The sequence below is a fragment of the Schistocerca gregaria genome, chromosome 6 (assembly GCF_023897955.1).
Source record: "Schistocerca gregaria isolate iqSchGreg1 chromosome 6, iqSchGreg1.2, whole genome shotgun sequence".
Taxonomy (NCBI): Eukaryota; Metazoa; Arthropoda; class Insecta; order Orthoptera; family Acrididae; genus Schistocerca; species Schistocerca gregaria.
Genome location: NC_064925.1, coordinates 188,505,792 through 188,528,942, shown reverse-complemented (window position 1 = coordinate 188,528,942; position 23,151 = coordinate 188,505,792). Strand labels below are relative to the sequence as shown.

At 41.9% G+C, this 23,151-nt stretch overlaps 9 non-coding genes across 9 annotated transcripts; all 9 read left to right on the top strand.

Annotated features, from left to right (window-relative positions):
* The first annotated feature begins 1,860 nt into the window (after positions 1-1,860).
* Positions 1,861-1,967, top strand: LOC126279710 (U6 spliceosomal RNA). The gene has a single exon (XR_007551174.1). It is a non-coding gene; the product is annotated as a U6 spliceosomal RNA (small nuclear RNA).
* Positions 1,968-4,443: 2,476 nt separating this feature from the next.
* LOC126279542 (U6 spliceosomal RNA) lies at positions 4,444-4,550 on the top strand. The gene has a single exon (XR_007551016.1). It is a non-coding gene; the product is annotated as a U6 spliceosomal RNA (small nuclear RNA).
* A 2,476-nt stretch (positions 4,551-7,026) lies between these two features.
* LOC126279541 (U6 spliceosomal RNA) lies at positions 7,027-7,133 on the top strand. The gene has a single exon (XR_007551015.1). It is a non-coding gene; the product is annotated as a U6 spliceosomal RNA (small nuclear RNA).
* Positions 7,134-9,609: 2,476 nt separating this feature from the next.
* On the top strand, positions 9,610-9,716 carry LOC126279540 (U6 spliceosomal RNA). Its single transcript, XR_007551014.1, has one exon. It is a non-coding gene; the product is annotated as a U6 spliceosomal RNA (small nuclear RNA).
* A 2,476-nt stretch (positions 9,717-12,192) lies between these two features.
* LOC126279539 (U6 spliceosomal RNA) lies at positions 12,193-12,299 on the top strand. The gene has a single exon (XR_007551013.1). It is a non-coding gene; the product is annotated as a U6 spliceosomal RNA (small nuclear RNA).
* A 2,472-nt stretch (positions 12,300-14,771) lies between these two features.
* On the top strand, positions 14,772-14,878 carry LOC126279538 (U6 spliceosomal RNA). The gene has a single exon (XR_007551012.1). It is a non-coding gene; the product is annotated as a U6 spliceosomal RNA (small nuclear RNA).
* Positions 14,879-17,354: 2,476 nt separating this feature from the next.
* Positions 17,355-17,461, top strand: LOC126279536 (U6 spliceosomal RNA). The gene has a single exon (XR_007551011.1). It is a non-coding gene; the product is annotated as a U6 spliceosomal RNA (small nuclear RNA).
* Positions 17,462-19,937: 2,476 nt separating this feature from the next.
* Positions 19,938-20,044, top strand: LOC126279535 (U6 spliceosomal RNA). The gene has a single exon (XR_007551010.1). It is a non-coding gene; the product is annotated as a U6 spliceosomal RNA (small nuclear RNA).
* A 2,476-nt stretch (positions 20,045-22,520) lies between these two features.
* On the top strand, positions 22,521-22,627 carry LOC126279534 (U6 spliceosomal RNA). Its single transcript, XR_007551009.1, has one exon. It is a non-coding gene; the product is annotated as a U6 spliceosomal RNA (small nuclear RNA).
* Positions 22,628-23,151: the final 524 nt, after the last annotated feature.

The following is a 23,151-nucleotide window of genomic DNA, read 5'->3' as shown; positions in this document are numbered from 1 at the left end:
TATTTATCTTTATTCATCTTCATGGCTGCAGCTGATGCCATAATTGTTTGAGCAGCATAAACAAACATGTGAAGGAAGGTGTATCTTTCATCATTAAGTGTGCAAGCTACCCCTTTACAGGAAGTTTATTTAACATTATGTTTCAAGTAACTTTCCTAGTGGCCTTGCTATCCAGCTGCAGCCTCATAATACAGACTGCAGGTGACACCTCATCAGGTTCTTAACTGAAGCATATCTGCCTGTGTAATAAGCCACTGCCCTTCACCTAAAAACCAACTATTACTGCAAATCTGTGGTGCATCAGCATGTCATGTACAAATTTCACTGGTGTGACCCACAAAGTATTTTCCCACATGTCTGGTTATCTGCCATTACATACAGTTACCTAAATAAATTCCAAAAGTGTCAGCCAATGAATACCACAACACTGAAGTGTTTAGACAGCAGACCAGTATGCTAATATTAACATATAGCATTTAGATGTGAGACTCTACTATTTTGACAGCACTTTGAATCCCATCAATGTGATACAAGTCGATGGTGTTCACAATTGCAGCTGATGCACCTCTCATCCTGTGTCTAGGAGAAAGATTGGACAAACTCTGCATGCAATATTCATCATGTTACATACACAGAAGCTCTACCACATAAGCAGATACAGAGCCAGTCAAGACACAAAACACTAGCAAGCTTCAAGATTTCAGGAATAGACAACTACATCACAAACCAGTTTGTGTCACATGACACCAGTAGCTACTCAGTTATTAACTGCTTTCAAATACTAAATCTATCACTCTTTGTTCTGCACTAGCAATTCTTCCTGCAATAACAACATTCACCAACCTGGATTAGAGCTGATTGACATTTCACAGGAACATAACTACAGCTACTAACACAATGCTAACCTGGTTTCTCTTACCACATGTCCCCTCGATATTTTAGGCTCATTCACACACCTCAATCACAGTGTTTCACTGTTGTCAAGTAGACCTGCCCTGTGTACACCTGGATCAACACAAATATATCACCTGGTATTGTACTGAAAACGGAACTATGTCCATCATTCCTACTACTATCTCACACAAGTCGCATTAACCCATCCATGCCCTAGTAATGACCTACACTGCTGTGTTTCAAAGTGTGCAATACGAATGCTGTTTTTAATGGTTTGTGAGGCTACTGTGTCTCTTCTTGCAGTCACTATTGTCTTCTGGCGCCATTGGATGAATAGAACCATGCTTGGTCTCTGTGGACTTCCTCAGTAATTTACATGGTCACAGGCTGTGTCTTCTTGTGTTGTACTTGATGTGTGAGTTAAAAGTTGCATTGCATATGAGCACTCTGTAATTAAATCGATAGGTATCGTAAGAAAGTACCACTGCAAGAGTAATGCAATTTGTGTTAGCAGTGAAGACACTTCGGCCAAAATATTAGCTTGTTTTGAGAGTCTTGAAGACCTGCTACCTGCTCCAGTCAGAGTCATTTATCCCACACATTAGAGAAGTGTGTTTCATACGTATGCCTATAAGACACTAAACTCGGGATGTGAGAACATGGCGACAATAGCTGCCAACACGTCTTGCTGCCGCCTAGCGGCAGCTGTGTGAAACTGCTGCTGCTCTGGGTGGATGGTGCGAGAGCAAACGACTCTACGATCTAAGTTTTACACCCAAAACTGCCAAATCTACAGTTGACAGAGCTGCCACTTACTAAGAACGACACCTCGCAGTAATTAGTTCACAAATTAGCACTCGGCAGGCCTTGTGTTCCTCGCCAGAGCTGTGTAAACCTACGTCCAAGCCGAACCATGTTTGACGCGACGCCATAACTAAATATACAATTTCAGAGGGCTCTTGGAATGTACTCGCTTCGGCGGTACATATACTAAAATTGGAACGATACACAGAAGATTAGCATGGCCCCTGCGCAAGGATGACACGCAAAATCGTGAAGCGTTCCACATTTTTTTTCGCAATCTCACTCTCTCATGCCTCACATCAGCTGCTAATACCATCAGCCAACTACACAAGTTTCGCTTCATATCTGCACCCACTTGTCACAAACTATGCTCTCCATTTACGCAGTTCTCCTCCACTTTCTTTCATTCACAACAGAACATGACAAAACTGGCAATAAACCTATCCCTTACATCACCAATGCACATCTAAAATGTCACTCTAATAACAAGTCAGCAAGCACACCAAAACCACAAGTACATGTCACTAGCACCCCTTCAACACAAATCACAGCCAGGCTAAGCCTAGCACAGGCAAAAGCCTCTTCTCTTCCTCAGTATCACACTCAGTTGTCACAGCATCTCTTGCTACTGTCTCAATCATGTCATTTCATAACACACACCTACTGCCACACACAACATTTGGAAACCTTACACCAACTTTACACAAGATAGCTGCATGTTCCAAATCTTTCTCACTCACATACTTTCACTTAGACTACTGCTTAAATACACTCTAGCGCTCTAAAATTAGCTTGCATTACCTAATATTTATTTTTCTCTAACGCCTACAAAGCTTCTGGTGCCTGTAAGCCACTATCACATACTGTCTGCACACAGACCCACAATATTTATCTTTATTCATCTTCATGGCTGCAGCTGATGCCATAATTGTTTGAGCAGCATAAACAAACATGTGAAGGAAGGTGTATCTTTCATCATTAAGTGTGCAAGCTACCCCTTTACAGGAAGTTTATTTAACATTATGTTTCAAGTAACTTTCCTAGTGGCCTTGCTATCCAGCTGCAGCCTCATAATACAGACTGCAGGTGACACCTCATCAGGTTCTTAACTGAAGCATATCTGCCTGTGTAATAAGCCACTGCCCTTCACCTAAAAACCAACTATTACTGCAAATCTGTGGTGCATCAGCATGTCATGTACAAATTTCACTGGTGTGACCCACAAAGTATTTTCCCACATGTCTGGTTATCTGCCATTACATACAGTTACCTAAATAAATTCCAAAAGTGTCAGCCAATGAATACCACAACACTGAAGTGTTTAGACAGCAGACCAGTATGCTAATATTAACATATAGCATTTAGATGTGAGACTCTACTATTTTGACAGCACTTTGAATCCCATCAATGTGATACAAGTCGATGGTGTTCACAATTGCAGCTGATGCACCTCTCATCCTGTGTCTAGGAGAAAGATTGGACAAACTCTGCATGCAATATTCATCATGTTACATACACAGAAGCTCTACCACATAAGCAGATACAGAGCCAGTCAAGACACAAAACACTAGCAAGCTTCAAGATTTCAGGAATAGACAACTACATCACAAACCAGTTTGTGTCACATGACACCAGTAGCTACTCAGTTATTAACTGCTTTCAAATACTAAATCTATCACTCTTTGTTCTGCACTAGCAATTCTTCCTGCAATAACAACATTCACCAACCTGGATTAGAGCTGATTGACATTTCACAGGAACATAACTACAGCTACTAACACAATGCTAACCTGGTTTCTCTTACCACATGTCCCCTCGATATTTTAGGCTCATTCACACACCTCAATCACAGTGTTTCACTGTTGTCAAGTAGACCTGCCCTGTGTACACCTGGATCAACACAAATATATCACCTGGTATTGTACTGAAAACGGAACTATGTCCATCATTCCTACTACTATCTCACACAAGTCGCATTAACCCATCCATGCCCTAGTAATGACCTACACTGCTGTGTTTCAAAGTGTGCAATACGAATGCTGTTTTTAATGGTTTGTGAGGCTACTGTGTCTCTTCTTGCAGTCACTATTGTCTTCTGGCGCCATTGGATGAATAGAACAATGCTTGGTCTCTGTGGAGTTCCTCAGTAATTTACATGGTCACAGGCTGTGTCTTCTTGTGTTGTACTTGATGTGTGAGTTAAAAGTTGCATTGCATATGAGCACTCTGTAATTAAATCGATAGGTATCGTAAGAAAGTACCACTGCAAGAGTAATGCAATTTGTGTTAGCAGTGAAGACACTTCGGCCAAAATATTAGCTTGTTTTGAGAGTCTTGAAGACCTGCTACCTGCTCCAGTCAGAGTCATTTATCCCACACATTAGAGAAGTGTGTTTCATACGTATGCCTATAAGACACTAAACTCGGGATGTGAGAACATGGCGACAATAGCTGCCAACACGTCTTGCTGCCGCCTAGCGGCAGCTGTGTGAAACTGCTGCTGCTCTGGGTGGATGGTGCGAGAGCAAACGACTCTACGATCTAAGTTTTACACCCAAAACTGCCAAATCTACAGTTGACAGAGCTGCCACTTACTAAGAACGACACCTCGCAGTAATTAGTTCACAAATTAGCACTCGGCAGGCCTTGTGTTCCTCGCCAGAGCTGTGTAAACCTACGTCCAAGCCGAACCATGTTTGACGCGACGCCATAACTATATATACAATTTCAGAGGGCTCTTGGAATGTACTCGCTTCGGCGGTACATATACTAAAATTGGAACGATACAGAGAAGATTAGCATGGCCCCTGCGCAAGGATGACACGCAAAATCGTGAAGCGTTCCACATTTTTTTTCGCAATCTCACTCTCTCATGCCTCACATCAGCTGCTAATACCATCAGCCAACTACACAAGTTTCGCTTCATATCTGCACCCACTTGTCACAAACTATGCTCTCCATTTACGCAGTTCTCCTCCACTTTCTTTCATTCACAACAGAACATGACAAAACTGGCAATAAACCTATCCCTTACATCACCAATGCACATCTAAAATGTCACTCTAATAACAAGTCAGCAAGCACACCAAAACCACAAGTACATGTCACTAGCACCCCTTCAACACAAATCACAGCCAGGCTAAGCCTAGCACAGGCAAAAGCCTCTTCTCTTCCTCAGTATCACACTCAGTTGTCACAGCATCTCTTGCTACTGTCTCAATCATGTCATTTCATAACACACACCTACTGCCACACACAACATTTGGAAACCTTACACCAACTTTACACAAGATAGCTGCATGTTCCAAATCTTTCTCACTCACATACTTTCACTTAGACTACTGCTTAAATACACTCTAGCGCTCTAAAATTAGCTTGCATTACCTAATATTTATTTTTCTCTAACGCCTACAAAGCTTCTGGTGCCTGTAAGCCACTATCACATACTGTCTGCACACAGACCCACAATATTTATCTTTATTCATCTTCATGGCTGCAGCTGATGCCATAATTGTTTGAGCAGCATAAACAAACATGTGAAGGAAGGTGTATCTTTCATCATTAAGTGTGCAAGCTACCCCTTTACAGGAAGTTTATTTAACATTATGTTTCAAGTAACTTTCCTAGTGGCCTTGCTATCCAGCTGCAGCCTCATAATACAGACTGCAGGTGACACCTCATCAGGTTCTTAACTGAAGCATATCTGCCTGTGTAATAAGCCACTGCCCTTCACCTAAAAACCAACTATTACTGCAAATCTGTGGTGCATCAGCATGTCATGTACAAATTTCACTGGTGTGACCCACAAAGTATTTTCCCACATGTCTGGTTATCTGCCATTACATACAGTTACCTAAATAAATTCCAAAAGTGTCAGCCAATGAATACCACAACACTGAAGTGTTTAGACAGCAGACCAGTATGCTAATATTAACATATAGCATTTAGATGTGAGACTCTACTATTTTGACAGCACTTTGAATCCCATCAATGTGATACAAGTCGATGGTGTTCACAATTGCAGCTGATGCACCTCTCATCCTGTGTCTAGGAGAAAGATTGGACAAACTCTGCATGCAATATTCATCATGTTACATACACAGAAGCTCTACCACATAAGCAGATACAGAGCCAGTCAAGACACAAAACACTAGCAAGCTTCAAGATTTCAGGAATAGACAACTACATCACAAACCAGTTTGTGTCACATGACACCAGTAGCTACTCAGTTATTAACTGCTTTCAAATACTAAATCTATCACTCTTTGTTCTGCACTAGCAATTCTTCCTGCAATAACAACATTCACCAACCTGGATTAGAGCTGATTGACATTTCACAGGAACATAACTACAGCTACTAACACAATGCTAACCTGGTTTCTCTTACCACATGTCCCCTCGATATTTTAGGCTCATTCACACACCTCAATCACAGTGTTTCACTGTTGTCAAGTAGACCTGCCCTGTGTACACCTGGATCAACACAAATATATCACCTGGTATTGTACTGAAAACGGAACTATGTCCATCATTCCTACTACTATCTCACACAAGTCGCATTAACCCATCCATGCCCTAGTAATGACCTACACTGCTGTGTTTCAAAGTGTGCAATACGAATGCTGTTTTTAATGGTTTGTGAGGCTACTGTGTCTCTTCTTGCAGTCACTATTGTCTTCTGGCGCCATTGGATGAATAGAACAATGCTTGGTCTCTGTGGAGTTCCTCAGTAATTTACATGGTCACAGGCTGTGTCTTCTTGTGTTGTACTTGATGTGTGAGTTAAAAGTTGCATTGCATATGAGCACTCTGTAATTAAATCGATAGGTATCGTAAGAAAGTACCACTGCAAGAGTAATGCAATTTGTGTTAGCAGTGAAGACACTTCGGCCAAAATATTAGCTTGTTTTGAGAGTCTTGAAGACCTGCTACCTGCTCCAGTCAGAGTCATTTATCCCACACATTAGAGAAGTGTGTTTCATACGTATGCCTATAAGACACTAAACTCGGGATGTGAGAACATGGCGACAATAGCTGCCAACACGTCTTGCTGCCGCCTAGCGGCAGCTGTGTGAAACTGCTGCTGCTCTGGGTGGATGGTGCGAGAGCAAACGACTCTACGATCTAAGTTTTACACCCAAAACTGCCAAATCTACAGTTGACAGAGCTGCCACTTACTAAGAACGACACCTCGCAGTAATTAGTTCACAAATTAGCACTCGGCAGGCCTTGTGTTCCTCGCCAGAGCTGTGTAAACTTACGTCCAAGCCGAACCATGTTTGACGCGACGCCATAACTATATATACAATTTCAGAGGGCTCCTCGAACGTACTCGCTTCGGCGGTACATATACTAAAATTGGAACGATACAGAGAAGATTAGCATGGCCCCTGCGCAAGGATGACACGCAAAATCGTGAAGCGTTCCACATTTTTTTTCGCAATCTCACTCTCTCATGCCTCACATCAGCTGCTAATACCATCAGCCAACTACACAAGTTTCGCTTCATATCTGCACCCACTTGTCACAAACTATGCTCTCCATTTACGCAGTTCTCCTCCACTTTCTTTCATTCACAACAGAACATGACAAAACTGGCAATAAACCTATCCCTTACATCACCAATGCACATCTAAAATGTCACTCTAATAACAAGTCAGCAAGCACACCAAAACCACAAGTACATGTCACTAGCACCCCTTCAACACAAATCACAGCCAGGCTAAGCCTAGCACAGGCAAAAGCCTCTTCTCTTCCTCAGTATCACACTCAGTTGTCACAGCATCTCTTGCTACTGTCTCAATCATGTCATTTCATAACACACACCTACTGCCACACACAACATTTGGAAACCTTACACCAACTTTACACAAGATAGCTGCATGTTCCAAATCTTTCTCACTCACATACTTTCACTTAGACTACTGCTTAAATACACTCTAGCGCTCTAAAATTAGCTTGCATTACCTAATATTTATTTTTCTCTAACGCCTACAAAGCTTCTGGTGCCTGTAAGCCACTATCACATACTGTCTGCACACAGACCCACAATATTTATCTTTATTCATCTTCATGGCTGCAGCTGATGCCATAATTGTTTGAGCAGCATAAACAAACATGTGAAGGAAGGTGTATCTTTCATCATTAAGTGTGCAAGCTACCCCTTTACAGGAAGTTTATTTAACATTATGTTTCAAGTAACTTTCCTAGTGGCCTTGCTATCCAGCTGCAGCCTCATAATACAGACTGCAGGTGACACCTCATCAGGTTCTTAACTGAAGCATATCTGCCTGTGTAATAAGCCACTGCCCTTCACCTAAAAACCAACTATTACTGCAAATCTGTGGTGCATCAGCATGTCATGTACAAATTTCACTGGTGTGACCCACAAAGTATTTTCCCACATGTCTGGTTATCTGCCATTACATACAGTTACCTAAATAAATTCCAAAAGTGTCAGCCAATGAATACCACAACACTGAAGTGTTTAGACAGCAGACCAGTATGCTAATATTAACATATAGCATTTAGATGTGAGACTCTACTATTTTGACAGCACTTTGAATCCCATCAATGTGATACAAGTCGATGGTGTTCACAATTGCAGCTGATGCACCTCTCATCCTGTGTCTAGGAGAAAGATTGGACAAACTCTGCATGCAATATTCATCATGTTACATACACAGAAGCTCTACCACATAAGCAGATACAGAGCCAGTCAAGACACAAAACACTAGCAAGCTTCAAGATTTCAGGAATAGACAACTACATCACAAACCAGTTTGTGTCACATGACACCAGTAGCTACTCAGTTATTAACTGCTTTCAAATACTAAATCTATCACTCTTTGTTCTGCACTAGCAATTCTTCCTGCAATAACAACATTCACCAACCTGGATTAGAGCTGATTGACATTTCACAGGAACATAACTACAGCTACTAACACAATGCTAACCTGGTTTCTCTTACCACATGTCCCCTCGATATTTTAGGCTCATTCACACACCTCAATCACAGTGTTTCACTGTTGTCAAGTAGACCTGCCCTGTGTACACCTGGATCAACACAAATATATCACCTGGTATTGTACTGAAAACGGAACTATGTCCATCATTCCTACTACTATCTCACACAAGTCGCATTAACCCATCCATGCCCTAGTAATGACCTACACTGCTGTGTTTCAAAGTGTGCAATACGAATGCTGTTTTTAATGGTTTGTGAGGCTACTGTGTCTCTTCTTGCAGTCACTATTGTCTTCTGGCGCCATTGGATGAATAGAACAATGCTTGGTCTCTGTGGAGTTCCTCAGTAATTTACATGGTCACAGGCTGTGTCTTCTTGTGTTGTACTTGATGTGTGAGTTAAAAGTTGCATTGCATATGAGCACTCTGTAATTAAATCGATAGGTATCGTAAGAAAGTACCACTGCAAGAGTAATGCAATTTGTGTTAGCAGTGAAGACACTTCGGCCAAAATATTAGCTTGTTTTGAGAGTCTTGAAGACCTGCTACCTGCTCCAGTCAGAGTCATTTATCCCACACATTAGAGAAGTGTGTTTCATACGTATGCCTATAAGACACTAAACTCGGGATGTGAGAACATGGCGACAATAGCTGCCAACACGTCTTGCTGCCGCCTAGCGGCAGCTGTGTGAAACTGCTGCTGCTCTGGGTGGATGGTGCGAGAGCAAACGACTCTACGATCTAAGTTTTACACCCAAAACTGCCAAATCTACAGTTGACAGAGCTGCCACTTACTAAGAACGACACCTCGCAGTAATTAGTTCACAAATTAGCACTCGGCAGGCCTTGTGTTCCTCGCCAGAGCTGTGTAAACCTACGTCCAAGCCGAACCATGTTTGACGCGACGCCATAACTATATATACAATTTCAGAGGGCTCTTGGAATGTACTCGCTTCGGCGGTACATATACTAAAATTGGAACGATACAGAGAAGATTAGCATGGCCCCTGCGCAAGGATGACACGCAAAATCGTGAAGCGTTCCACATTTTTTTTCGCAATCTCACTCTCTCATGCCTCACATCAGCTGCTAATACCATCAGCCAACTACACAAGTTTCGCTTCATATCTGCACCCACTTGTCACAAACTATGCTCTCCATTTACGCAGTTCTCCTCCACTTTCTTTCATTCACAACAGAACATGACAAAACTGGCAATAAACCTATCCCTTACATCACCAATGCACATCTAAAATGTCACTCTAATAACAAGTCAGCAAGCACACCAAAACCACAAGTACATGTCACTAGCACCCCTTCAACACAAATCACAGCCAGGCTAAGCCTAGCACAGGCAAAAGCCTCTTCTCTTCCTCAGTATCACACTCAGTTGTCACAGCATCTCTTGCTACTGTCTCAATCATGTCATTTCATAACACACACCTACTGCCACACACAACATTTGGAAACCTTACACCAACTTTACACAAGATAGCTGCATGTTCCAAATCTTTCTCACTCACATACTTTCACTTAGACTACTGCTTAAATACACTCTAGCGCTCTAAAATTAGCTTGCATTACCTAATATTTATTTTTCTCTAACGCCTACAAAGCTTCTGGTGCCTGTAAGCCACTATCACATACTGTCTGCACACAGACCCACAATATTTATCTTTATTCATCTTCATGGCTGCAGCTGATGCCATAATTGTTTGAGCAGCATAAACAAACATGTGAAGGAAGGTGTATCTTTCATCATTAAGTGTGCAAGCTACCCCTTTACAGGAAGTTTATTTAACATTATGTTTCAAGTAACTTTCCTAGTGGCCTTGCTATCCAGCTGCAGCCTCATAATACAGACTGCAGGTGACACCTCATCAGGTTCTTAACTGAAGCATATCTGCCTGTGTAATAAGCCACTGCCCTTCACCTAAAAACCAACTATTACTGCAAATCTGTGGTGCATCAGCATGTCATGTACAAATTTCACTGGTGTGACCCACAAAGTATTTTCCCACATGTCTGGTTATCTGCCATTACATACAGTTACCTAAATAAATTCCAAAAGTGTCAGCCAATGAATACCACAACACTGAAGTGTTTAGACAGCAGACCAGTATGCTAATATTAACATATAGCATTTAGATGTGAGACTCTACTATTTTGACAGCACTTTGAATCCCATCAATGTGATACAAGTCGATGGTGTTCACAATTGCAGCTGATGCACCTCTCATCCTGTGTCTAGGAGAAAGATTGGACAAACTCTGCATGCAATATTCATCATGTTACATACACAGAAGCTCTACCACATAAGCAGATACAGAGCCAGTCAAGACACAAAACACTAGCAAGCTTCAAGATTTCAGGAATAGACAACTACATCACAAACCAGTTTGTGTCACATGACACCAGTAGCTACTCAGTTATTAACTGCTTTCAAATACTAAATCTATCACTCTTTGTTCTGCACTAGCAATTCTTCCTGCAATAACAACATTCACCAACCTGGATTAGAGCTGATTGACATTTCACAGGAACATAACTACAGCTACTAACACAATGCTAACCTGGTTTCTCTTACCACATGTCCCCTCGATATTTTAGGCTCATTCACACACCTCAATCACAGTGTTTCACTGTTGTCAAGTAGACCTGCCCTGTGTACACCTGGATCAACACAAATATATCACCTGGTATTGTACTGAAAACGGAACTATGTCCATCATTCCTACTACTATCTCACACAAGTCGCATTAACCCATCCATGCCCTAGTAATGACCTACACTGCTGTGTTTCAAAGTGTGCAATACGAATGCTGTTTTTAATGGTTTGTGAGGCTACTGTGTCTCTTCTTGCAGTCACTATTGTCTTCTGGCGCCATTGGATGAATAGAACCATGCTTGGTCTCTGTGGAGTTCCTCAGTAATTTACATGGTCACAGGCTGTGTCTTCTTGTGTTGTACTTGATGTGTGAGTTAAAAGTTGCATTGCATATGAGCACTCTGTAATTAAATCGATAGGTATCGTAAGAAAGTACCACTGCAAGAGTAATGCAATTTGTGTTAGCAGTGAAGACACTTCGGCCAAAATATTAGCTTGTTTTGAGAGTCTTGAAGACCTGCTACCTGCTCCAGTCAGAGTCATTTATCCCACACATTAGAGAAGTGTGTTTCATACGTATGCCTATAAGACACTAAACTCGGGATGTGAGAACATGGCGACAATAGCTGCCAACACGTCTTGCTGCCGCCTAGCGGCAGCTGTGTGAAACTGCTGCTGCTCTGGGTGGATGGTGCGAGAGCAAACGACTCTACGATCTAAGTTTTACACCCAAAACTGCCAAATCTACAGTTGACAGAGCTGCCACTTACTAAGAACGACACCTCGCAGTAATTAGTTCACAAATTAGCACTCGGCAGGCCTTGTGTTCCTCGCCAGAGCTGTGTAAACCTACGTCCAAGCCGAACCATGTTTGACGCGACGCCATAACTAAATATACAATTTCAGAGGGCTCTTGGAATGTACTCGCTTCGGCGGTACATATACTAAAATTGGAACGATACAGAGAAGATTAGCATGGCCCCTGCGCAAGGATGACACGCAAAATCGTGAAGCGTTCCACATTTTTTTTCGCAATCTCACTCTCTCATGCCTCACATCAGCTGCTAATACCATCAACTACACAAGTTTCGCTTCATATCTGCACCCACTTGTCACAAACTATGCTCTCCATTTACGCAGTTCTCCTCCACTTTCTTTCATTCACAACAGAACATGACAAAACTGGCAATAAACCTATCCCTTACATCACCAATGCACATCTAAAATGTCACTCTAATAACAAGTCAGCAAGCACACCAAAACCACAAGTACATGTCACTAGCACCCCTTCAACACAAATCACAGCCAGGCTAAGCCTAGCACAGGCAAAAGCCTCTTCTCTTCCTCAGTATCACACTCAGTTGTCACAGCATCTCTTGCTACTGTCTCAATCATGTCATTTCATAACACACACCTACTGCCACACACAACATTTGGAAACCTTACACCAACTTTACACAAGATAGCTGCATGTTCCAAATCTTTCTCACTCACATACTTTCACTTAGACTACTGCTTAAATACACTCTAGCGCTCTAAAATTAGCTTGCATTACCTAATATTTATTTTTCTCTAACGCCTACAAAGCTTCTGGTGCCTGTAAGCCACTATCACATACTGTCTGCACACAGACCCACAATATTTATCTTTATTCATCTTCATGGCTGCAGCTGATGCCATAATTGTTTGAGCAGCATAAACAAACATGTGAAGGAAGGTGTATCTTTCATCATTAAGTGTGCAAGCTACCCCTTTACAGGAAGTTTATTTAACATTATGTTTCAAGTAACTTTCCTAGTGGCCTTGCTATCCAGCTGCAGCCTCATAATACAGACTGCAGGTGACACCTCATCAGGTTCTTAACTGAAGCATATCTGCCTGTGTAATAAGCCACTGCCCTTCACCTAAAAACCAACTATTACTGCAAATCTGTGGTGCATCAGCATGTCATGTACAAATTTCACTGGTGTGACCCACAAAGTATTTTCCCACATGTCTGGTTATCTGCCATTACATACAGTTACCTAAATAAATTCCAAAAGTGTCAGCCAATGAATACCACAACACTGAAGTGTTTAGACAGCAGACCAGTATGCTAATATTAACATATAGCATTTAGATGTGAGACTCTACTATTTTGACAGCACTTTGAATCCCATCAATGTGATACAAGTCGATGGTGTTCACAATTGCAGCTGATGCACCTCTCATCCTGTGTCTAGGAGAAAGATTGGACAAACTCTGCATGCAATATTCATCATGTTACATACACAGAAGCTCTACCACATAAGCAGATACAGAGCCAGTCAAGACACAAAACACTAGCAAGCTTCAAGATTTCAGGAATAGACAACTACATCACAAACCAGTTTGTGTCACATGACACCAGTAGCTACTCAGTTATTAACTGCTTTCAAATACTAAATCTATCACTCTTTGTTCTGCACTAGCAATTCTTCCTGCAATAACAACATTCACCAACCTGGATTAGAGCTGATTGGCATTTCACAGGAACATAACTACAGCTACTAACACAATGCTAACCTGGTTTCTCTTACCACATGTCCCCTCGATATTTTAGGCTCATTCACACACCTCAATCACAGTGTTTCACTGTTGTCAAGTAGACCTGCCCTGTGTACACCTGGATCAACACAAATATATCACCTGGTATTGTACTGAAAACGGAACTATGTCCATCATTCCTACTACTATCTCACACAAGTCGCATTAACCCATCCATGCCCTAGTAATGACCTACACTGCTGTGTTTCAAAGTGTGCAATACGAATGCTGTTTTTAATGGTTTGTGAGGCTACTGTGTCTCTTCTTGCAGTCACTATTGTCTTCTGGCGCCATTGGATGAATAGAACCATGCTTGGTCTCTGTGGAGTTCCTCAGTAATTTACATGGTCACAGGCTGTGTCTTCTTGTGTTGTACTTGATGTGTGAGTTAAAAGTTGCATTGCATATGAGCACTCTGTAATTAAATCGATAGGTATCGTAAGAAAGTACCACTGCAAGAGTAATGCAATTTGTGTTAGCAGTGAAGACACTTCGGCCAAAATATTAGCTTGTTTTGAGAGTCTTGAAGACCTGCTACCTGCTCCAGTCAGAGTCATTTATCCCACACATTAGAGAAGTGTGTTTCATACGTATGCCTATAAGACACTAAACTCGGGATGTGAGAACATGGCGACAATAGCTGCCAACACGTCTTGCTGCCGCCTAGCGGCAGCTGTGTGAAACTGCTGCTGCTCTGGGTGGATGGTGCGAGAGCAAACGACTCTACGATCTAAGTTTTACACCCAAAACTGCCAAATCTACAGTTGACAGAGCTGCCACTTACTAAGAACGACACCTCGCAGTAATTAGTTCACAAATTAGCACTCGGCAGGCCTTGTGTTCCTCGCCAGAGCTGTGTAAACCTACGTCCAAGCCGAACCATGTTTGACGCGACGCCATAACTATATATACAATTTCAGAGGGCTCTTGGAATGTACTCGCTTCGGCGGTACATATACTAAAATTGGAACGATACAGAGAAGATTAGCATGGCCCCTGCGCAAGGATGACACGCAAAATCGTGAAGCGTTCCACATTTTTTTTCGCAATCTCACTCTCTCATGCCTCACATCAGCTGCTAATACCATCAGCCAACTACACAAGTTTCGCTTCATATCTGCACCCACTTGTCACAAACTATGCTCTCCATTTACGCAGTTCTCCTCCACTTTCTTTCATTCACAACAGAACATGACAAAACTGGCAATAAACCTATCCCTTACATCACCAATGCACATCTAAAATGTCACTCTAATAACAAGTCAGCAAGCACACCAAAACCACAAGTACATGTCACTAGCACCCCTTCAACACAAATCACAGCCAGGCTAAGCCTAGCACAGGCAAAAGCCTCTTCTCTTCCTCAGTATCACACTCAGTTGTCACAGCATCTCTTGCTACTGTCTCAATCATGTCATTTCATAACACACACCTACTGCCACACACAACATTTGGAAACCTTACACCAACTTTACACAAGATAGCTGCATGTTCCAAATCTTTCTCACTCACATACTTTCACTTAGACTACTGCTTAAATACACTCTAGCGCTCTAAAATTAGCTTGCATTACCTAATATTTATTTTTCTCTAACGCCTACAAAGCTTCTGGTGCCTGTAAGCCACTATCACATACTGTCTGCACACAGACCCACAATATTTATCTTTATTCATCTTCATGGCTGCAGCTGATGCCATAATTGTTTGAGCAGCATAAACAAACATGTGAAGGAAGGTGTATCTTTCATCATTAAGTGTGCAAGCTACCCCTTTACAGGAAGTTTATTTAACATTATGTTTCAAGTAACTTTCCTAGTGGCCTTGCTATCCAGCTGCAGCCTCATAATACAGACTGCAGGTGACACCTCATCAGGTTCTTAACTGAAGCATATCTGCCTGTGTAATAAGCCACTGCCCTTCACCTAAAAACCAACTATTACTGCAAATCTGTGGTGCATCAGCATGTCATGTACAAATTTCACTGGTGTGACCCACAAAGTATTTTCCCACATGTCTGGTTATCTGCCATTACATACAGTTACCTAAATAAATTCCAAAAGTGTCAGCCAATGAATACCACAACACTGAAGTGTTTAGACAGCAGACCAGTATGCTAATATTAACATATAGCATTTAGATGTGAGACTCTACTATTTTGACAGCACTTTGAATCCCATCAATGTGATACAAGTCGATGGTGTTCACAATTGTAGCTGATGCACCTCTCATCCTGTGTCTAGGAGAAAGATTGGACAAACTCTGCATGCAATATTCATCATGTTACATACACAGAAGCTCTACCACATAAGCAGATACAGAGCCAGTCAAGACACAAAACACTAGCAAGCTTCAAGATTTCAGGAATAGACAACTACATCACAAACCAGTTTGTGTCACATGACACCAGTAGCTACTCAGTTATTAACTGCTTTCAAATACTAAATCTATCACTCTTTGTTCTGCACTAGCAATTCTTCCTGCAATAACAACATTCACCAACCTGGATTAGAGCTGATTGACATTTCACAGGAACATAACTACAGCTACTAACACAATGCTAACCTGGTTTCTCTTACCACATGTCCCCTCGATATTTTAGGCTCATTCACACACCTCAATCACAGTGTTTCACTGTTGTCAAGTAGACCTGCCCTGTGTACACCTGGATCAACACAAATATATCACCTGGTATTGTACTGAAAACGGAACTATGTCCATCATTCCTACTACTATCTCACACAAGTCGCATTAACCCATCCATGCCCTAGTAATGACCTACACTGCTGTGTTTCAAAGTGTGCAATACGAATGCTGTTTTTAATGGTTTGTGAGGCTACTGTGTCTCTTCTTGCAGTCACTATTGTCTTCTGGCGCCATTGGATGAATAGAACCATGCTTGGTCTCTGTGGAGTTCCTCAGTAATTTACATGGACACAGGCTGTGTCTTCTTGTGTTGTACTTGATGTGTGAGTTAAAAGTTGCATTGCATATGAGCACTCTGTAATTAAATCGATAGGTATCGTAAGAAAGTACCACTGCAAGAGTAATGCAATTTGTGTTAGCAGTGAAGACAGTTTGGCCAAAATATTCGCTTGTTTTGAGAGTCTTGAAGACCTGCTACCTGCTCCAGTCAGAGTCATTTATCCCACACATTAGAGAAGTGTGTTTCATACGTATGCCTATAAGACACTAAACTCGGGATGTGAGAACATGGCGACAATAGCTGCCAACACGTCTTGCTGCCGCCTAGTGGCAGCTGTGTGAAACTGCTGCTGCTCTGGGTGGATGGTGCGAGAGCAAACGACTCTACGATCTAAGTTTTACACCCAAAACTGCCAAATCTACAGTTGACAGAGCTGCCACTTACTAAGAACGACACCTCGCAGTAATTAGTTCACAAATTAGCACTCGGCAGGCCTTGTGTTCCTCGCCAGAGCTGTGTAAACCTACGTCCAAGCCGAACCATGTTTGACGCGACGCCATAACTATATATACAATTTCAGAGGGCTCTTGGAATGTACTCGCTTCGGCGGTACATATACTAAAATTGGAACGATACAGAGAAGATTAGCATGGCCCCTGCGCAAGGATGACACGCAAAATCGTGAAGCGTTCCACATTTTTTTTCGCAATCTCACTCTCTCATGCCTCACATCAGCTGCTAATACCATCAGCCAACTACACAAGTTTCGCTTCATATCTGCACCCACTTGTCACAAACTATGCTCTCCATTTACGCAGTTCTCCTCCACTTTCTTTCATTCACAACAGAACATGACAAAACTGGCAATAAACCTATCCCTTACATCACCAATGCACATCTAAAATGTCACTCTAATAACAAGTCAGCAAGCACACCAAAACCACAAGTACATGTCACTAGCACCCCTTCAACACAAATCACAGCCAGGCTAAGCCTAGCACAGGCAAAAGCCTCTTCTCTTCCTCAGTATCACACTCAGTTGTCACAGCATCTCTTGCTACTGTCTCAATCATGTCATTTCATAACACACACCTACTGCCACACACAACATTTGGAAACCTTACACCAACTTTACACAAGATAGCTGCATGTTCCAAATCTTTCTCACTCACATACTTTCACTTAGACTACTGCTTAAATACACTCTAGCGCTCTAAAATTAGCTTGCATTACCTAATATTTATTTTTCTCTAACGCCTACAAAGCTTCTGGTGCCTGTAAGCCACTATCACATACTGTCTGCACACAGACCCACAATATTTATCTTTATTCATCTTCATGGCTGCAGCTGATGCCATAATTGTTTGAGCAGCATAAACAAACATGTGAAGGAAGGTGTATGTTTCATGATTAAGTGTGCAAGCTACCCCTTTACAGGAAGTTTATTTAACATTATGTTTCAAGTAACTTTCCTAGTGGCCTTGCTATCCAGCTGCAGCCTCATAATACAGACTGCAGGTGACACCTCATCAGGTTCTTAACTGAAGCATATCTGCCTGTGTAATAAGCCACTGCCCTTCACCTAAAAACCAACTATTACTGCAAATCTGTGGTGCATCAGCATGTCATGTACAAATTTCACTGGTGTGACCCACAAAGTATTTTCCCACATGTCTGGCAATCTGCCATTACATACAGTTACCTAAATAAATTCCAAAAGTGTCAGCCAATGAATACCACAACACTGAAGTGTTTAGACAGCAGACCACTATGCTAATATTAACATATAGCATTTAGATGTGAGACTCTACTATTTTGACAGCACTTTGAATCCCATCAATGTGATACAAGTCGATGGTGTTCACAATTGCAGCTGATGCACCTCTCATCCTGTGTCTAGGAGAAAGATTGGACAAACTCTGCATGCAATATTCATCATGTTACATACACAGAAGCTCTACCACATAAGCAGATACAGAGCCAGTCAAGACACAAAACACTAGCAAGCTTCAAGATTTCAGGAATAGACAACTACATCACAAACCAGTTTGTGTCACATGACACCAGTAGCTACTCAGTTATTAACTGCTTTCAAATACTAAATCTATCACTCTTTGTTCTGCACTAGCAATTCTTCCTGCAATAACAACATTCACCAACCTGGATTAGAGCTGATTGACATTTCACAGGAACATAACTACAGCTACTAACACAATGCTAACCTGGTTTCTCTTACCACATGTCCCCTCGATATTTTAGGCTCATTCACACACCTCAATCACAGTGTTTCACTGTTGTCAAGTAGACCTGCCCTGTGTACACCTGGATCAACACAAATATATCACCTGGTATTGTACTGAAAACGGAACTATGTCCATCATTCCTACTACTATCTCACACAAGTCGCATTAACCCATCCATGCCCTAGTAATGACCTACACTGCTGTGTTTCAAAGTGTGCAATACGAATGCTGTTTTTAATGGTTCGTGAGGCTACTGTGTCTCTTCTTACAGTCACTATTGTCTTCTGGCGCCATTGGATGAATAGAACCATGCTTGGTCTCTGTGGAGTTCCTCAGTAATTTACATGGTCACAGGCTGTGTCTTCTTGTGTTGTACTTGATGTGTGAGTTAAAAGTTGCATTGCATATGAGCACTCTGTAATTAAATCGATAGTTATCGTAAGAAAGTACCACTGCAAGAGTAATGCAATTTGTGTTAGCAGTGAAGACAGTTTGGCCAAAATATTCGCTTGTTTTGAGAGTCTTGAAGACCTGCTACCTGCTCCAGTCAGAGTCATTTATCCCACACATTAGAGAAGTGTGTTTCATACGTATGCCTATAAGACACTAAACTCGGGATGTGAGAACATGGCGACAATAGCTGCCAACACGTCTTGCTGCCGCCTAGCGGCAGCTGTGTGAAACTGCTGCTGCTCTGGGTGGATGGTGCGAGAGCAAACGACTCTACGATCTAAGTTTTACACCCAAAACTGCCAAATCTACAGTTGACAGAGCTGCCACTTACTAAGAACGACACCTCGCAGTAATTAGTTCACAAATTAGCACTCGGCAGGCCTTGTGTTCCTCGCCAGAGCTGTGTAAACCTACGTCCAAGCCGAACCATGTTTGACGCGACGCCATAACTATATATACAATTTCAGAGGGCTCTTGGAATGTACTCGCTTCGGCGGTACATATACTAAAATTGGAACGATACAGAGAAGATTAGCATGGCCCCTGCGCAAGGATGACACGCAAAATCGTGAAGCGTTCCACATTTTTTTTCGCAATCTCACTCTCTCATGCCTCACATCAGCTGCTAATACCATCAGCCAACTACACAAGTTTCGCTTCATATCTGCACCCACTTGTCACAAACTATGCTCTCCATTTACGCAGTTCTCCTCCACTTTCTTTCATTCACAACAGAACATGACAAAACTGGCAATAAACCTATCCCTTACATCACCAATGCACATCTAAAATGTCACTCTAATAACAAGTCAGCAAGCACACCAAAACCACAAGTACATGTCACTAGCACCCCTTCAACACAAATCACAGCCAGGCTAAGCCTAGCACAGGCAAAAGCCTCTTCTCTTCCTCAGTATCACACTCAGCTGTCACAGCATCTCTTGCTACTGTCTCAATCATGTCATTTCATAACACACACCTACTGCCACACACAACATTTGGAAACCTTACACCAACTTTACACAAGATAGCTGCATGTTCCAAATCTTTCTCACTCACATACTTTCACTTAGACTACTGCTTAAATACACTCTAGCGCTCTAAAATTAGCTTGCATTACCTAATATTTATTTTTCTCTAACGCCTACAAAGCTTCTGGTGCCTGTAAGCCACTATCACATACTGTCTGCACACAGACCCACAATATTTATCTTTATTCATCTTCATGGCTGCAGCTGATGCCATAATTGTTTGAGCAGCATAAACAAACATGTGAAGGAAGGTGTATGTTTCATGATTAAGTGTGCAAGCTACCCACACTAGATCGCGTTATTTAACATTATGTTTCAAGTAACTTTCCTAGTGGCCTTGCTATCCAGCTGCAGCCTCATAATACAGACTGCAGGTGACACCTCATCAGGTTCTTAACTGAAGCATATCTGACTGTGTAATAAGCCACTGCCCTTCACCTAAAAACCAACTATTACTGCAAATCTGTGGTGCATCAGCATGTCATGTACAAATTTCACTGGTGTGACCCACAAAGTATTTTCCCACATGTCTGGCAATCTGCCATTACATACAGTTACCTAAATAAATTCCAAAAGTGTCAGCCAATGAATACCACAACACTGAAGTGTTTAGACAGCAGACCAGTATGCTAATATTAACATATAGCATTTAGATGTGAGACTCTACTATTTTGACAGCACTTTGAATCCCATCAATGTGATACAAGTCGATGGTGTTCACAATTGCAGCTGATGCACCTCTCATCCTGTGTCTAGGAGAAAGATTGGACAAACTCTGCATGCAATATTCATCATGTTACATACACAGAAGCTCTACCACATAAGCAGATACAGAGCCAGTCAAGACACAAAACACTAGCAAGCTTCAAGATTTCAGGAATAGACAACTACATCACAAACCAGTTTGTGTCACATGACACCAGTAGCTACTCAGTTATTAACTGCTTTCAAATACTAAATCTATCACTCTTTGTTCTGCACTAGCAATTCTTCCTGCAATAACAACATTCACCAACCTGGATTACAGCTGATTGACATTTCACAGGAACATAACTACAGCTACTAACACAATGCTAACCTGGTTTCTCTTACCACATGTCCCCTCGATATTTTAGGCTCATTCACACACCTCAATCACAGTGTTTCACTGTTGTCAAGTAGACCTGCCCTGTGTACACCTGGATCAACACAAATATATCACCTGGTATTGTACTGAAAACGGAACTATGTCCATCATTCCTACTACTATCTCACACAAGTCGCATTAAACCATCCATGCCCTAGTAATGACCTACACTGCTGTGTTTCAAAGTGTGCAATACGAATGCTGTTTTTAATGGTTCGTGAGGCTACTGTGTCTCTTCTTGCAGTCACTATTGTCTTCTGGCGCCATTGGATGAATAGAACCATGCTTGGTCTCTGTGGAGTTCCTCAGTAATTTACATGGTCACAGGCTGTGTCTCCTTGTGTTGTACTTGATGTGTGAGTTAAAAGTTGCATTGCATATGAGCACTCTGTAATTAAATCGATAGGTATCGTAAGAAAGTACCACTGCAAGAGTAATGCAATTTGTGTTAGCAGTGAAGACACTTTGGCCAAAATATTCGCTTGTTTTGAGAGTCTTGAAGACCTGCTACCTGCTCCAGTCAGAGTCATTTATCCCACACATTAGAGAAGTGTGTTTCATACGTATGCCTATAAGACACTAAACTCGGGATGTGAGAACATGGCGACAATAGCTGCCAACACGTCTTGCTGCCGCCTAGCGGCAGCTGTGTGAAACTGCTGCTGCTCTGGGTGGATGGTGCGAGAGCAAACGACTCTACGATCTAAGTTTTACACCCAAAACTGCCAAATCTACAGTTGACAGAGCTGCCACTTACTAAGAACGACACCTCGCAGTAATTAGTTCACAAATTAGCACTCGGCAGGCCTTGTGTTCCTCGCCAGAGCTGTGTAAACCTACGTCCAAGCCGAACCACGTTTGACGCGACGCCATAACTATATATACAATTTCAGAGGGCTCTTGGAATGTACTCGCTTCGGCGGTACATATACTAAAATTGGAACGATACAGAGAAGATTAGCATGGCCCCTGCGCAAGGATGACACGCAAAATCGTGAAGCGTTCCACATTTTTTTTCGCAATCTCACTCTCTCATGCCTCACATCAGCTGCTAATACCATCAGCCAACTACACAAGTTTCGCTTCATATCTGCACCCACTTGTCACAAACTATGCTCTCCATTTACGCAGTTCTCCTCCACTTTCTTTCATTCACAACAGAACATGACAAAACTGGCAATAAACCTATCCCTTACATCACCAATGCACATCTAAAATGTCACTCTAATAACAAGTCAGCAAGCACACCAAAACCACAAGTACATGTCACTAGCACCCCTTCAACACAAATCACAGCCAGGCTAAGCCTAGCACAGGCAAAAGCCTCTTCTCTTCCTCAGTATCACACTCAGTTGTCACAGCATCTCTTGCTACTGTCTCAATCATGTCATTTCATAACACACACCTACTGCCACACACAACATTTGGAAACCTTACACCAACTTTACACAAGATAGCTGCATGTTCCAAATCTTTCTCACTCACATACTTTCACTTAGACTACTGCTTAAATACACTCTAGCGCTCTAAAATTAGCT